General features: G+C 38.4%; 1 long non-coding RNA gene across 3 annotated transcripts; it reads right to left on the bottom strand.

Annotated features, from left to right (window-relative positions):
* Positions 1 to 6,356: 6,356 nt before the first annotated feature.
* Positions 6,357 to 12,526, bottom strand: LOC149915697 (uncharacterized). 3 transcript variants are annotated; one of them, XR_016471634.1, is made up of 3 exons: positions 12,416 to 12,526; positions 11,677 to 11,796; positions 6,357 to 6,485 (listed from the first exon to the last, which is right to left on the bottom strand). It is a non-coding gene; the product is annotated as an uncharacterized LOC149915697 (long non-coding RNA). The 3 variants fall into 3 exon arrangements; XR_016471633.1 differs by lacking the exon at positions 6,357 to 6,485 and adding an exon at positions 6,655 to 6,789; XR_016471632.1 differs by lacking the exon at positions 6,357 to 6,485 and adding an exon at positions 9,221 to 9,404.
* Between the last annotated feature and the right edge of the window lie 1,632 nt (positions 12,527 to 14,158).

The following is a 14,158-nucleotide window of genomic DNA, read 5'->3' on the forward strand; positions in this document are numbered from 1 at the left end:
AGAAAATGTCCTCAGTGGGAAAGACAATGTCCTCTTGAGGGAAGAAAACAGGTCTTTCTTACAGCAAATGTCATCCAATTGGGAGAAAATCTCCTCTCTTGGGGAGAAAAGTGGTCTTTCTGAGAGAAGGTGTCCTCTTCTTGGCTGCAAGTGTCCCATTTGGCATTGTCATGGAGGCTTTTTGGGGAGAAAGCGTGTGGCAGTTGTAAGAGAAGGGGTATTTCTGGGAGCAAATCTCCTCTTTTTGGAAGAGAAGGTGAAATTTCCAAGGGAAAAGTGGCATTTCTGGGAGGAAATGACATAGCTGGGGGAGAAAAGTGGGAACCGGTGGGAAAGAAGATCTTGTACTGGAGAGCAACGGTGGTCTTTTTGGTGTGCCAAGTGGTCTCTTGGGGAGACAACGTGGTAAATAGGGGAGACAATGTCCTCTGGAGGAGTGTCAAGTAGTATTTGGGAGAGCAAACGTCAGGTATTTCTCGGAAACCGGCTGTTTCTGGGAGATAGTAGCAGACTTGGTTGGAAAATGACAGGTGTTTGTGAGAAAGCTGGTATTTTGGGAAAAAAAGGCCGTTTTTTAAAGAATAAGCTGGCATTTCTGGGAGAATATGTCCCATCTTTGGGAGAAAACGGGTGTATGTGGGAGAAAATGTCGTGTATTCGGGAGAAAGCTGGTGTATGTGGGAGAAAAGGCCATTGTGATGGGAGTCAGTGTGATCTTGAGGAGTGGAAAGCAGTATTCTTGAGATGAAACGTGAGGTATTTCTAAGAGTCCTGGTATTTCTGGGAGAAAATGTCTTGTTTTGGAGAGCCAAAGTCCCATTTTGGGGGCAGAAGCTGGTATTTCTGTGACACTGCCATCTTGATGGGGGTAAGTGTGATCTTGAGGAGTGTAAAGCAGCATTTTGGTTAGAAAATGGGAGCTCTTCCTAAGAGCAGTGCTATTTCTGGGAGAAAAGGAGCTCTACTGGGCATAAAAATGGTGTATCTGTGATAAAATGCCACATTTCTGAAAGAAACTGTCCTCTTGCGGAGTGTAATGCAAGTATTATGTCCTAAATGGAGTCTAGGTCCCCAGCACTATTTCTCTCTCTATTTGATCCCTAAAAACAACTGTTCTCTTGCCAAAGATTTTGCATCGTTAAATCTCCTTTCTGAAACAATGAATATTGTGTAGTTGCAGGCCACTTTTTCAAACCTGTGGACATTCCCTTTGCTTCTACTTCTTTAAGCAACCTGCAGTTGCAATACACTTTTGCAGTACAGTCTTGAACCTCTTTATTCCCTGTTTTTCAGTCACCATGGGCTGTGTCTGTGCTGTCTTTGTAACCAGGACCAGGGAATGACCTCTTTTCTCCCAGTCAGTTTTCTCAACACATCTACTGGTGTGGATGAAGCAAGCAAAGGCAACAAGAAAAGCAAATACAATTATACTAGCAAGCAGGAGTATCATTTATTATAGATGATAATCACATGTTGGTTTGTCACTAGGTGTGTTTAATCAACAACTTTCTTTTTGAAATAAGAGTGAAGATAAAAGAAAAGTTCAAATAGGATTCCTACATGTCTCGTTTTCATTAAAGATTAGATCTGCTACAACACGATGAACTGAGGATAATATAATGTAACGTCCAAACACTTTTTTTCAAGTAATGTTAACACTGAATGAAAGGTATACAGGCTTCAATGAAATTAGGCAGCTGAGGCCTAGTTGAATGCTATTTGTTGTTGAATGGTATTTGTGACAGTGTTGAAAGAAATGGCTGATGTTATTGTAAAGTTACTGTCTGTCATCTATGAAAAACGGTGTTCTGCACAGGTCTGTGAGTGTTAGAAATGGGCTTTCTTGAAGAGCTGTCTTTATGGAAAAGGAGGCATTGCTTGCAAACTGGTAAATTGGGGAAAAAAAAAAAAAAAAAAAAAGTAACATTTCTGATTTCCAATTTAGTTATTAGAAAATCCCCATCATCTCTCTTTATATTATATGAATACTCCATGGTGTCCTTGGGATGACAAGATGCCTGTACTGCTATTTAGATATGCACAAATACAACAAATCCATGGGCAGATCTTTCCCCTACTGCATTTTTTTAATGTATTTCTTTATTGCTAAACTAAAAGGAAAATAATAGTAGAAAAAATTCAATCACCTTAATCAGCACATGCAAGTCTTAAAAATCTTTTTCTTGCTCTGTAATACTGAAAAGACCTGATGGGAAATGTTACCTTCCAAGTTTTGCTCTGTGTATATGCATTTCCTATTTAAACCCTCACTCAGCAAGAGAAGGAAAAACACTTCTCAGTTTCAGTGTAAGTGCCCCATGGAATTTTCTACAGGAAAAATATCACTTTAGATCTGTCAGACAATAACATTTTATTACCTCAAGGATGTTATCTGAACCTGAGGTCTAATATCTAAATGAACTGCAGTTCAGATTATTTGAGATTTAGCAGAAAGACAGAGGGATGGAAAGTTTCATAGAAAGATTCTATGGGGAGAAGTCTCATTCATTTATTGTGGATAAATATGATGAAAAGGTATTCATATACCAAGTTTTAATAACTGTATGGTTAACAGGAGGAACAGTAGACAGCTTTGAGCAGTAGCTGACATACAGAACAGGAGAGTTGGAAGAGTAATATTTCCAAGAAGATTAATTTAATTTAAAGGCAGAATGTTTTTTGGCTATTGGAAAGTTCTCTGTTGTGTTGAGCAAAAGGATAGATATACTGGCTGAAAATAAACCTGTAAAAGTGAGGTAATGCATTTACTAAAACAACAATAATTGCTATATCAGGATGGATCATATATTAAAGGCAATAAAACTCTGATTAATAGCTGTCAGGTTATTTCTTTATTTTCTCAAATATTTATTTGAGCGCAACATACTATAAATACTTTAAAGAAAATGTTTATCTTATATTTGTACATGATTGCACTCAGTAATACATGGAAGAGCAGCCACTGAAGTGGGAGGATCATAAGCCCAATGTATGTGAAGAGAGAGAGCAATAAATTTGATTCTTCTCAGCATTTTTCTGTTACAGGTTTTGAGAAACTTGTTAGATTTTAGTACCTGCAAATGTAAATGAAACCAACATAAAATACCATACATAACCTTATTACTTTAAATAACATAGAAAATATGGATTGGAAGACTCGTGTGCATGTTCTTTTTTTCTGTCTTAGACCTGAATAAAGCTGTAAAGAAGAAATTAATGCTCTAGTAAGTCACTGTCAACTCTTGCAAGTCCATTTGGGAGAAAATTTGACACTCCATTTTTTTTTTCTTGTTGTCCTTCTATCTCCTACTCTCCTTTCTGTGTATGTTTATTATTTGCCTCATTTCTGTGAAAACAAATCAGGCTCCATTAATAAAAGCAAAAACTGTTTAAGGCCATCCATCTTACTCTTTCTCCTCAAAGGTTTGCTGCCACTTGTTCTATCACAGAGGACTGCAAAACTTTTTTGCTCCACATTGTTACCCTCTAAAGATAAAATGAATAAATTGCTTAAGAAGATGTTGAAAGACTCTTAATGGTGCATTTATGATCATAACATACGTATTTGTGAGACCTAAGGATTTTTATTCATTCTATTTTTGTTCAATGTAAAATCAAGATTAACTTCTTAGATTTTCTGGACATCCTCGTTGTATAAATTTAATTTTTTACTCCTTTTCCTTGTACAACTTCTGAAATCTGACAGTAAGAACATTTTTATTTTTGTCTCAAACCTCTTTTTTATTCTTTGTCCATCTATTTTTTTTTTCCCCCTATGATGCTTCTTATAACTTTACCAATTACTTTGTGTTCCATTTCATTACGTTATTTATTTTTGCTTTTTCTTTAGGGCAGGATATGTCTACTGCTATGCATCTGCACAGTTCCTCCTCCTATGGAGCTTTGATCCTGGTTGGATTGCTTAAGTGCCATTAACATAAACGTGGTTAACAAAAATAGTAGTTTCAGCTTAGTATTTTTCATGCTAAATCAGGTTCAAAACTAGAAGAATAAAAGTTTTTTTGTAAGAAACATAAACATCCATGTTGATTTCATAAGTGAAACTGATTCTGTTTTTGAAGAGCGGAAGAAATTTAAATAATTCATCTGAAAGCAAAGTTCACTTCTGTTTTTATATTCTCAGAAGTGAATCATCAGATTAAACTAGCATGCCACAGTTTAGTGGTAAACCTCTAACACTACCAAATCTACATATGTAGATTTTGCTTTAATGTCACAGGCAACAGAATGTAATCAACTAACAAACAAAACAAGCAAACAGAAAATTCACATCCAAATAAACCAGAAAGAGGAGTTTATAGACACTCTACAGAACTGTTAGCTGTGCTATGCTTTTCAAAAGCTGGAATTTGTCCTACAGACATCTCAGAAGTTGCACATCTGTCCAAGAAGAATCATTGCACTTTATTTCTACTGTACATGTTTATCTTATATCTTATTCTTCATTACTGTTATGTACTATGCAAAATACATAAAGAAAAAAAGCAGTAATCAAACTATACATACTGTGAGCAGGGCTTTGTGAAGGCTGCAGTACTGTACAGAAGAAAGCCTTGAACAGATCTATCTCAAATTCAGGGTAATAATACATTTATTTCCTACCCACATTGCTCATGTAATCCACCAACTATTTTAGGAACGCCTAGATTCTTAAAAATACAGAAATTAAAGTGATTTCCTGATCAACCCTTACAGAAAGACACAAGTTTAAACATGAAAGCAACTATGAATGCTTTGGAGAGAAAAAAATAGAATGTAATGTTAATAATCCCTGTAATGTTAATAAGCTAAATAACAGTTTCAAAGTTTAGTATCTTGATGCTTTACGGAGCTCCCATAAAATGGCTCTGAGCCTTCCCTTTCTAATGATTTTGCACACCCACGCAACTTGCTCTGTGGGGATGGAAGATAACAGGATTTAGATCCTTGACACACTGCAATTGATTTAACAATAAATATTGTCCATCCTAGTTTTGGGTTACTATAAGATGAAAGCAAAAATGTATATACTGATCTACTGGTTTTCTTTTAAAAAACATTCATCTGATGCTGAAGGCTAATTCTGTAAAGCTGAAACTTAAATCCCAGCAGAAACAGGTTCCCAGATATTAAAAACAAACAAACAAACAAACAAACAAAAAATCATAAAAGTATGTATAATGAAATCTTTAGGCATGTGACAAACTTTGTTTTATATATTATATGATTTCAGAACATCTGTCACACACACTCACAAACTTTCCTTAGAAGGAGAAGCAGAAGTTTAGATGATGATAAAGTTATGTTCTTACCACATTAGAAGGTTCCAATTTCTTCCTTCTAGCAAGGTCAGTGATATTATTGCCATTGTAGTTGATGCTCTCCATACAGCCTTTGAAATTTTTTTCTGCTGTTAGAACTTGGCTTCCCAGAAAAAGGCATGCCTCCAAAGGTTATCTTTGAATGTATCAGAAAATGAAAGACAGTTACTGGAGGACAAGGGCTTAGAATTTTTGCTTACTAGAAAAAGAAAGTATCAAACAAGTACTGGAAAAGTAGGAAAAAGTTAAGTTTCAAGGACATTTCCATCAGAAAGAATGGAAATGAAGAAAGAACGGAGCCCCCAGGCTGGTTGTTGAGTGAGAATTACTGCTTACCCAGCATCCGTTTGCTTCATCAAATGTCCCCCATCTGCTCACAGAAACCTCTCTAAGATGCTTTTCTGAAGAATATTTGGCAGCATGTTTCCCAGGGCTGATGCCTAGAGGAGAGGGTTACATGGAGACTTGCTGTCTATCTTGATGGCAAACCCCTCCTAAGTAGGAATCCAGAGCTGGTGACTCACTTTGTAGTCTTGTATAGGTCTGGGGCAAGACAACATTATGGCAGTGGGGAGATATTCATGGTCAGGCTGGACAGGCCTCTGAGGTCTCTGACCTCTGTGGGTGTCCCTGTTCATTACTGGGGAACTGGACTCAATGGTCTGTAAGAGTCCCTTCCAACTCAAAAAAAAATTCTAGTTTTGGGTTACTATAAGATGAAAGCAAAAATGTATATACTGATCTACTGGTTTTCTTTTAAAAAACATTCATCTGATGCTGAAGGCTAATTCTGTAAAGCTGAAACTTAAATCCCAGCAGAAACAGGTTCCCAGATATTAAAAACAAACAAACAAACAAACAAACAAAAAATCATAAAAGTATGTATAATGAAATCTTTAGGCATGTGACAAACTTTGTTTTATATATTATATGATTTCAGAACATCTGTCACACACACTCACAAACTTTCCTTAGAAGGAGAAGCAGAAGTTTAGATGATGATAAAGTTATGTTCTTACCACATTAGAAGGTTCCAATTTCTTCCTTCTAGCAAGGTCAGTGATATTATTGCCATTGTAGTTGATGCTCTCCATACAGCCTTTGAAATTTTTTTCTGCTGTTAGAACTTGGCTTCCCAGAAAAAGGCATGCCTCCAAAGGTTATCTTTGAATGTATCAGAAAATGAAAGACAGTTACTGGAGGACAAGGGCTTAGAATTTTTGCTTACTAGAAAAAGAAAGTATCAAACAAGTACTGGAAAAGTAGGAAAAAGTTAAGTTTCAAGGACATTTCCATCAGAAAGAATGGAAATGAAGAAAGAACGGAGCCCCCAGGCTGGTTGTTGAGTGAGAATTACTGCTTACCCAGCATCCGTTTGCTTCATCAAATGTCCCCCATCTGCTCACAGAAACCTCTCTAAGATGCTTTTCTGAAGAATATTTGGCAGCATGTTTCCCAGGGCTGATGCCTAGAGGAGAGGGTTACATGGAGACTTGCTGTCTATCTTGATGGCAAACCCCTCCTAAGTAGGAATCCAGAGCTGGTGACTCACTTTGTAGTCTTGTATAGGTCTGGGGCAAGACAACATTATGGCAGTGGGGAGATATTCATGGTCAGGCTGGACAGGCCTCTGAGGTCTCTGACCTCTGTGGGTGTCCCTGTTCATTACTGGGGAACTGGACTCAATGGTCTGTAAGAGTCCCTTCCAACTCAAAAAAAAATTCTATGATTCTATGATTCTATGAATATTCCTGGTTTTATTACAAGTACAAATACTGATAAAGCCTACATTCAAATTGTTTATTCCTTGCTTTTGGAGAAGCTAAAACACTAGCACTAAGAGTTTTAATCAACGTAGATAATAGCTTGTCAGTTGTTATGCACAGTGGTACGTGCACCCAGTTTGAAATTTCAGTGCCATTAATGTTTTTAATTTTTTAAGTGATATGACACAGTACATGCAATCAACAATAATGAACATACCATGGTTCAGGACCCCTGATCTCTCAGCTAGTAATTTAAAATATTTTCACGTGTAGAGACAAGACAAGTATTATGTCCTAAATGGAGTCTAGGTCCCCAGCACTATTTCTCTCTCTATTTGATCCCTAAAAACAACTGTTCTCTTGCCAAAGATTTTGCATCGTTAAATCTCCTTTCTGAAACAATGAATATTGTGTAGTTGCAGGCCACTTTTTCAAACCTGTGGACATTCCCTTTGCTTCTACTTCTTTAAGCAACCTGCAGTTGCAATACACTTTTGCAGTACAGTCTTGAACCTTTTTATTCCTTGTTTTTCAGTCACCATGGGCTGTGTCTGTGCTGTCTTTGTAACCAGGACCAGGGAATGACCTCTTTTCTCCCAGTCAGTTTTCTCAACACATCTACTGGTGTGGATGAAGCAAGCAAAGGCAACAAGAAAAGCAAATACAATTATACTAGCAAGCAGGAGTATCATTTATTATAGATGATAATCACATGTTGGTTTGTCACTAGGTGTGTTTAATCAACAACTTTCTTTTTGAAATAAGAGTGAAGATAAAAGAAAAGTTCAAATAGGATTCCTACATGTCTCGTTTTCATTAAAGATTAGATCTGCTACAACACGATGAACTGAGGATAATATAATGTAACGTCCAAACACTTTTTTTCAAGTAATGTTAACACTGAATGAAAGGTATACAGGCTTCAATGAAATTAGGCAGCTGAGGCCTAGTTGAATGCTATTTGTTGTTGAATGGTATTTGTGACAGTGTTGAAAGAAATGGCTGATGTTATTGTAAAGTTACTGTCTGTCATCTATGAAAAACGGTGTTCTGCACAGGTCTGTGAGTGTTAGAAATGGGCTTTCTTGAAGAGCTGTCTTTATGGAAAAGGAGGCATTGCTTGCAAACTGGTAAATTGGGGAAAAAAAAAAAAAAAAAAAAAAGTAACATTTCTGATTTCCAATTTAGTTATTAGAAAATCCCCATCATCTCTCTTTATATTATATGAATACTCCATGGTGTCCTTGGGATGACAAGATGCCTGTACTGCTATTTAGATATGCACAAATACAACAAATCCATGGGCAGATCTTTCCCCTACTGCATTTTTTTAATGTATTTCTTTATTGCTAAACTAAAAGGAAAATAATAGTAGAAAAAATTCAATCACCTTAATCAGCACATGCAAGTCTTAAAAATCTTTTTCTTGCTCTGTAATACTGAAAAGACCTGATGGGAAATGTTACCTTCCAAGTTTTGCTCTGTGTATATGCATTTCCTATTTAAACCCTCACTCAGCAAGAGAAGGAAAAACACTTCTCAGTTTCAGTGTAAGTGCCCCATGGAATTTTCTACAGGAAAAATATCACTTTAGATCTGTCAGACAATAACATTTTATTACCTCAAGGATGTTATCTGAACCTGAGGTCTAATATCTAAATGAACTGCAGTTCAGATTATTTGAGATTTAGCAGAAAGACAGAGGGATGGAAAGTTTCATAGAAAGATTCTATGGGGAGAAGTCTCATTCATTTATTGTGGATAAATATGATGAAAAGGTATTCATATACCAAGTTTTAATAACTGTATGGTTAACAGGAGGAACAGTAGACAGCTTTGAGCAGTAGCTGACATACAGAACAGGAGAGTTGGAAGAGTAATATTTCCAAGAAGATTAATTTAATTTAAAGGCAGAATGTTTTTTGGCTATTGGAAAGTTCTCTGTTGTGTTGAGCAAAAGGATAGATATACTGGCTGAAAATAAACCTGTAAAAGTGAGGTAATGCATTTACTAAAACAACAATAATTGCTATATCAGGATGGATCATATATTAAAGGCAATAAAACTCTGATTAATAGCTGTCAGGTTATTTCTTTATTTTCTCAAATATTTATTTGAGCGCAACATACTATAAATACTTTAAAGAAAATGTTTATCTTATATTTGTACATGATTGCACTCAGTAATACATGGAAGAGCAGCCACTGAAGTGGGAGGATCATAAGCCCAATGTATGTGAAGAGAGAGAGCAATAAATTTGATTCTTCTCAGCATTTTTCTGTTACAGGTTTTGAGAAACTTGTTAGATTTTAGTACCTGCAAATGTAAATGAAACCAACATAAAATACCATACATAACCTTATTACTTTAAATAACATAGAAAATATGGATTGGAAGACTCGTGTGCATGTTCTTTTTTTCTGTCTTAGACCTGAATAAAGCTGTAAAGAAGAAATTAATGCTCTAGTAAGTCACTGTCAACTCTTGCAAGTCCATTTGGGAGAAAATTTGACACTCCATTTTTTTTTTCTTGTTGTCCTTCTATCTCCTACTCTCCTTTCTGTGTATGTTTATTATTTGCCTCATTTCTGTGAAAACAAATCAGGCTCCATTAATAAAAGCAAAAACTGTTTAAGGCCATCCATCTTACTCTTTCTCCTCAAAGGTTTGCTGCCACTTGTTCTATCACAGAGGACTGCAAAACTTTTTTGCTCCACATTGTTACCCTCTAAAGATAAAATGAATAAATTGCTTAAGAAGATGTTGAAAGACTCTTAATGGTGCATTTATGATCATAACATACGTATTTGTGAGACCTAAGGATTTTTATTCATTCTATTTTTGTTCAATGTAAAATCAAGATTAACTTCTTAGATTTTCTGGACATCCTCGTTGTATAAATTTAATTTTTTACTCCTTTTCCTTGTACAACTTCTGAAATCTGACAGTAAGAACATTTTTATTTTTGTCTCAAACCTCTTTTTTATTCTTTGTCCATCTATTTTTTTTTTCCCCCTATGATGCTTCTTATAACTTTACCAATTACTTTGTGTTCCATTTCATTACGTTATTTATTTTTGCTTTTTCTTTAGGGCAGGATATGTCTACTGCTATGCATCTGCACAGTTCCTCCTCCTATGGAGCTTTGATCCTGGTTGGATTGCTTAAGTGCCATTAACATAAACGTGGTTAACAAAAATAGTAGTTTCAGCTTAGTATTTTTCATGCTAAATCAGGTTCAAAACTAGAAGAATAAAAGTTTTTTTGTAAGAAACATAAACATCCATGTTGATTTCATAAGTGAAACTGATTCTGTTTTTGAAGAGCGGAAGAAATTTAAATAATTCATCTGAAAGCAAAGTTCACTTCTGTTTTTATATTCTCAGAAGTGAATCATCAGATTAAACTAGCATGCCACAGTTTAGTGGTAAACCTCTAACACTACCAAATCTACATATGTAGATTTTGCTTTAATGTCACAGGCAACAGAATGTAATCAACTAACAAACAAAACAAGCAAACAGAAAATTCACATCCAAATAAACCAGAAAGAGGAGTTTATAGACACTCTACAGAACTGTTAGCTGTGCTATGCTTTTCAAAAGCTGGAATTTGTCCTACAGACATCTCAGAAGTTGCACATCTGTCCAAGAAGAATCATTGCACTTTATTTCTACTGTACATGTTTATCTTATATCTTATTCTTCATTACTGTTATGTACTATGCAAAATACATAAAGAAAAAAAGCAGTAATCAAACTATACATACTGTGAGCAGGGCTTTGTGAAGGCTGCAGTACTGTACAGAAGAAAGCCTTGAACAGATCTATCTCAAATTCAGGGTAATAATACATTTATTTCCTACCCACATTGCTCATGTAATCCACCAACTATTTTAGGAACGCCTAGATTCTTAAAAATACAGAAATTAAAGTGATTTCCTGATCAACCCTTACAGAAAGACACAAGTTTAAACATGAAAGCAACTATGAATGCTTTGGAGAGAAAAAAATAGAATGTAATGTTAATAATCCCTGTAATGTTAATAAGCTAACACCATGGGAGTGCTACAGATATCTAGGGGATATATGTATATAAGCTGCTCATTCAGTTTACGTGTTTGTCTTTTTCTTGGATGAGAAATAGTTGCTGTTTATTATTTCCTTAAATGCAACACAAGCATTTACTCATAATATCCAATCTGAGAACACCGTTCTTGTAACTGCTTATGAAAATCATAGATACAGAAATCAAAAGAAACTGTTTCAATCTGCTTGCATTTAAGGAAATAGGAAGTCTCTTTCCACCCTTGCGCATATTTAAGACTGTTTTCTGACAAACTGCTAGCTAAAGGCTTCAGTCTTTCTTTTTGTGCTTACTCCCTCAATGGAATAGCTGAGCTTTTGTAACTGTCCCTACTTTGAAGTTTTCTAGTGGATCCAGGTTGGTTTAAGTATCCTCTATTCCTCACTTCTGTCTTTTCTACCATTTTCTTCAAAAAGGAGCATGTTAAGAACATAAATTTCTATTCTGTTAAGAGTCTTCTCCTGCAGTTAGCTGGTTAGTAAATAATACTTTGCTCACTCACCTCACTCAACCTGCTGGCCACATTCTTTTTAATGCATCCCAGGATACCATTGGCCTTCTCGACCACAAGGCCACATTGCTGGTTTGTGGTCACCCTGCTGTCTACAGGGTCACCCAGGCCCTGTTTGTAAGAGAATGTGATTGACTTCACTTCTTCCAGCAAAAAAAGAGAAGCAGGTCTAAGACATCTGTTTATCTCCAATTTAAACAACTTAATTTAGGTAGAATTATGTGTTTTACAGCTATTCACGTTGCTGTGAAAAGAAGCGCGGCTATACAAATAAGAAATCGCGCGGCTCTGCCCTCGCAACTCCCCCCGCCCCGCGCACGGAGGCGGCCCCCAGCCGCAGCCCCCAGCCGCAGCCCCCAGCCGCAGCCCCCAGCCGCTCCCCCCCTCGCGTAGCGCCACTCCGAGGTGCCGCCTGCCGCAGCGACGGCGGCGGGGAGCCCTCGCGCCCAGAGGCGGCCTTCCCGGGGTCTGCCCTCTCCGCCCCCCTCCCACCTACCTGAGGGCAGCCGGCATCCGTCCGCGCAGCGGCGCACAGCCGGTGGCACCGCGCGCACAGCCTGCCTGCCTGCCTGCCGCCCTCCCTCGGACGAGGGTCCCCTTAGACGAAAGCACAGCCCCAGCCCGGCCGCTACCGCGAGGGACCGCGCCCGCGGCCGGAGCCCGGGGGCCGCGAGGAGGGAGGGCTGAGCGCCCGGTGACAGGTGAGGACGGCCCCCGCGCCGCTCCCTACCTCGCGCCGCTCTCCTCGCAGCCGGCGGCTCGCTTACCCTCGACCGCCGCCGCCCCCTCGCTCCGTTCCCCCGCCCTAACGCGGAGTTCAACGCGACCCCGCTAGCCGCGAGGCCCCGCCCCCCGCCCCGCACTGACGGCTCTCTCCGCCAATAGCGAAGAAGACGGCCGTCCTCGAGCTCCGCCCTCACCTCCTTCGACCAATAGGAGCTATCCGTGGTGCTGCCCCTCCGCCTTCCCGGCAGGCTCGGTTGGCTCGCAGCTGCCGAGCAACGGGCGCGGGGCTGCGGGTGGGGCCGCTGAGGGCGGTGGCCGGGCCCCCGCTGCGGGCCGGGGTTGGTGCCGCGGGATTGTGCCCGGGGCTTCTCGTTCGGGAGCTTTCGCCTCATAGATGGACGTTTTTTGTTCCCCTCCCCTTTTTCCCTCTTGGCTCAGCCATCAGGAGGATGGAAATATCTCCCGCACTCTCAAAGCTGTAATCTCGGCTTGCAGAAATGATAACTGGTATGTGAAGATGTTTCTAATTTTTTTGTTTCTTCACTTGTTTGTGAACCTAGGGTAGGGAGAAAGAACTGAAGTAACCTGCAGTGAGATTCTATCACTTTTGTAACTCCTTAAGCATAGTCAAGAATGTATGTTTGTGAACTACTTTATTAAGATAGTCCTGGTGGAGTATACTTTATATCACTGGGAGTCCAGGATTTTCTGAACAGTTCTTAAATCAGAGTCTATTACTTACAGGGCCTGCCTTACAGCATAAGATCACATGGCAGTGCCTTCTGCTTTCAGTATTTTACCAGTGCTGTGGTACAACTGGGTCTGGTTAATACCTGTTCAGATACAAGACAGAGTAAGGAAAATGTGTTTATTATTTCAGATCAGCCCTTTTTTACAAGCTTGTTATTATCTTCAAGAGAACAGATTGATGCTTTTGTTTTCTGTAGCAGAAACGTTACGTATAGAAGAAAACAGCACTTCCAAAGAGCATTGCTTTTCTGAGGACTCTATGGATTCTGCACTTAATTCAGTAAATCTGTCAAGCCCAGCCCGTCAAAATTCCACTGAATATCGTACTTCGGGGAGTGCAGCATATTACAGGAATTCCTTTCAGCCAGTGACTGCTACCTCAAATTCAGCCCCGATCCTGCGCCGGCTGTCATTGAGCTCTGCTGGGAACAGCAGTTACTATGAAGTCAGTAGGAATCGAATACAGAGGAGGATTGAAGGTATGCCTGAACTTTCCAAAGTATGTAACAGCTTTTATGAACATGCAAAGTCCGTGAGTTATGAACAAAACAAAAGCATCAATCTGTTCAAAACGATGTTCAAAACGATGGGCTTTGTAGCTTTGTTATTTAATTCCTTGCTATGTTCTCTTGAAGATAATAACAAGCTCCAAGCCTGTTAACAAGTCTCCTGTGAGACAAGACTTACTGAAGAATAGTCATTCTCAAGTAATCACTGGTCCTTTACTACATTAAAAAATTTCCAGTAAAATGTCTAATAGACAAGTTTGAGACAGTCTTCCATAAATCATCTCAGCTGTATATGTTAAATATTATGAGCAGGATGTGGACATAAGGTTTGATTTTTTTTTTTCATTGTCTGATATTAGCATTAACACATATGCAATCTCAGTCAAGCATTTTCATTATCTTTCTTAATGGTTATCTTCTGAGAATTTGTTTAGGAGTGCATTATGTTTCTATTTTTTATAAATATAAAAAGAATTTTTTAACATAAA

The sequence above is a fragment of the Phasianus colchicus genome, chromosome 16, assembly GCF_987193195.1.
Source record: "Phasianus colchicus chromosome 16, bPhaCol1.hap1.1, whole genome shotgun sequence".
NCBI lineage: Eukaryota > Metazoa > Chordata > Aves > Galliformes > Phasianidae > Phasianus > Phasianus colchicus.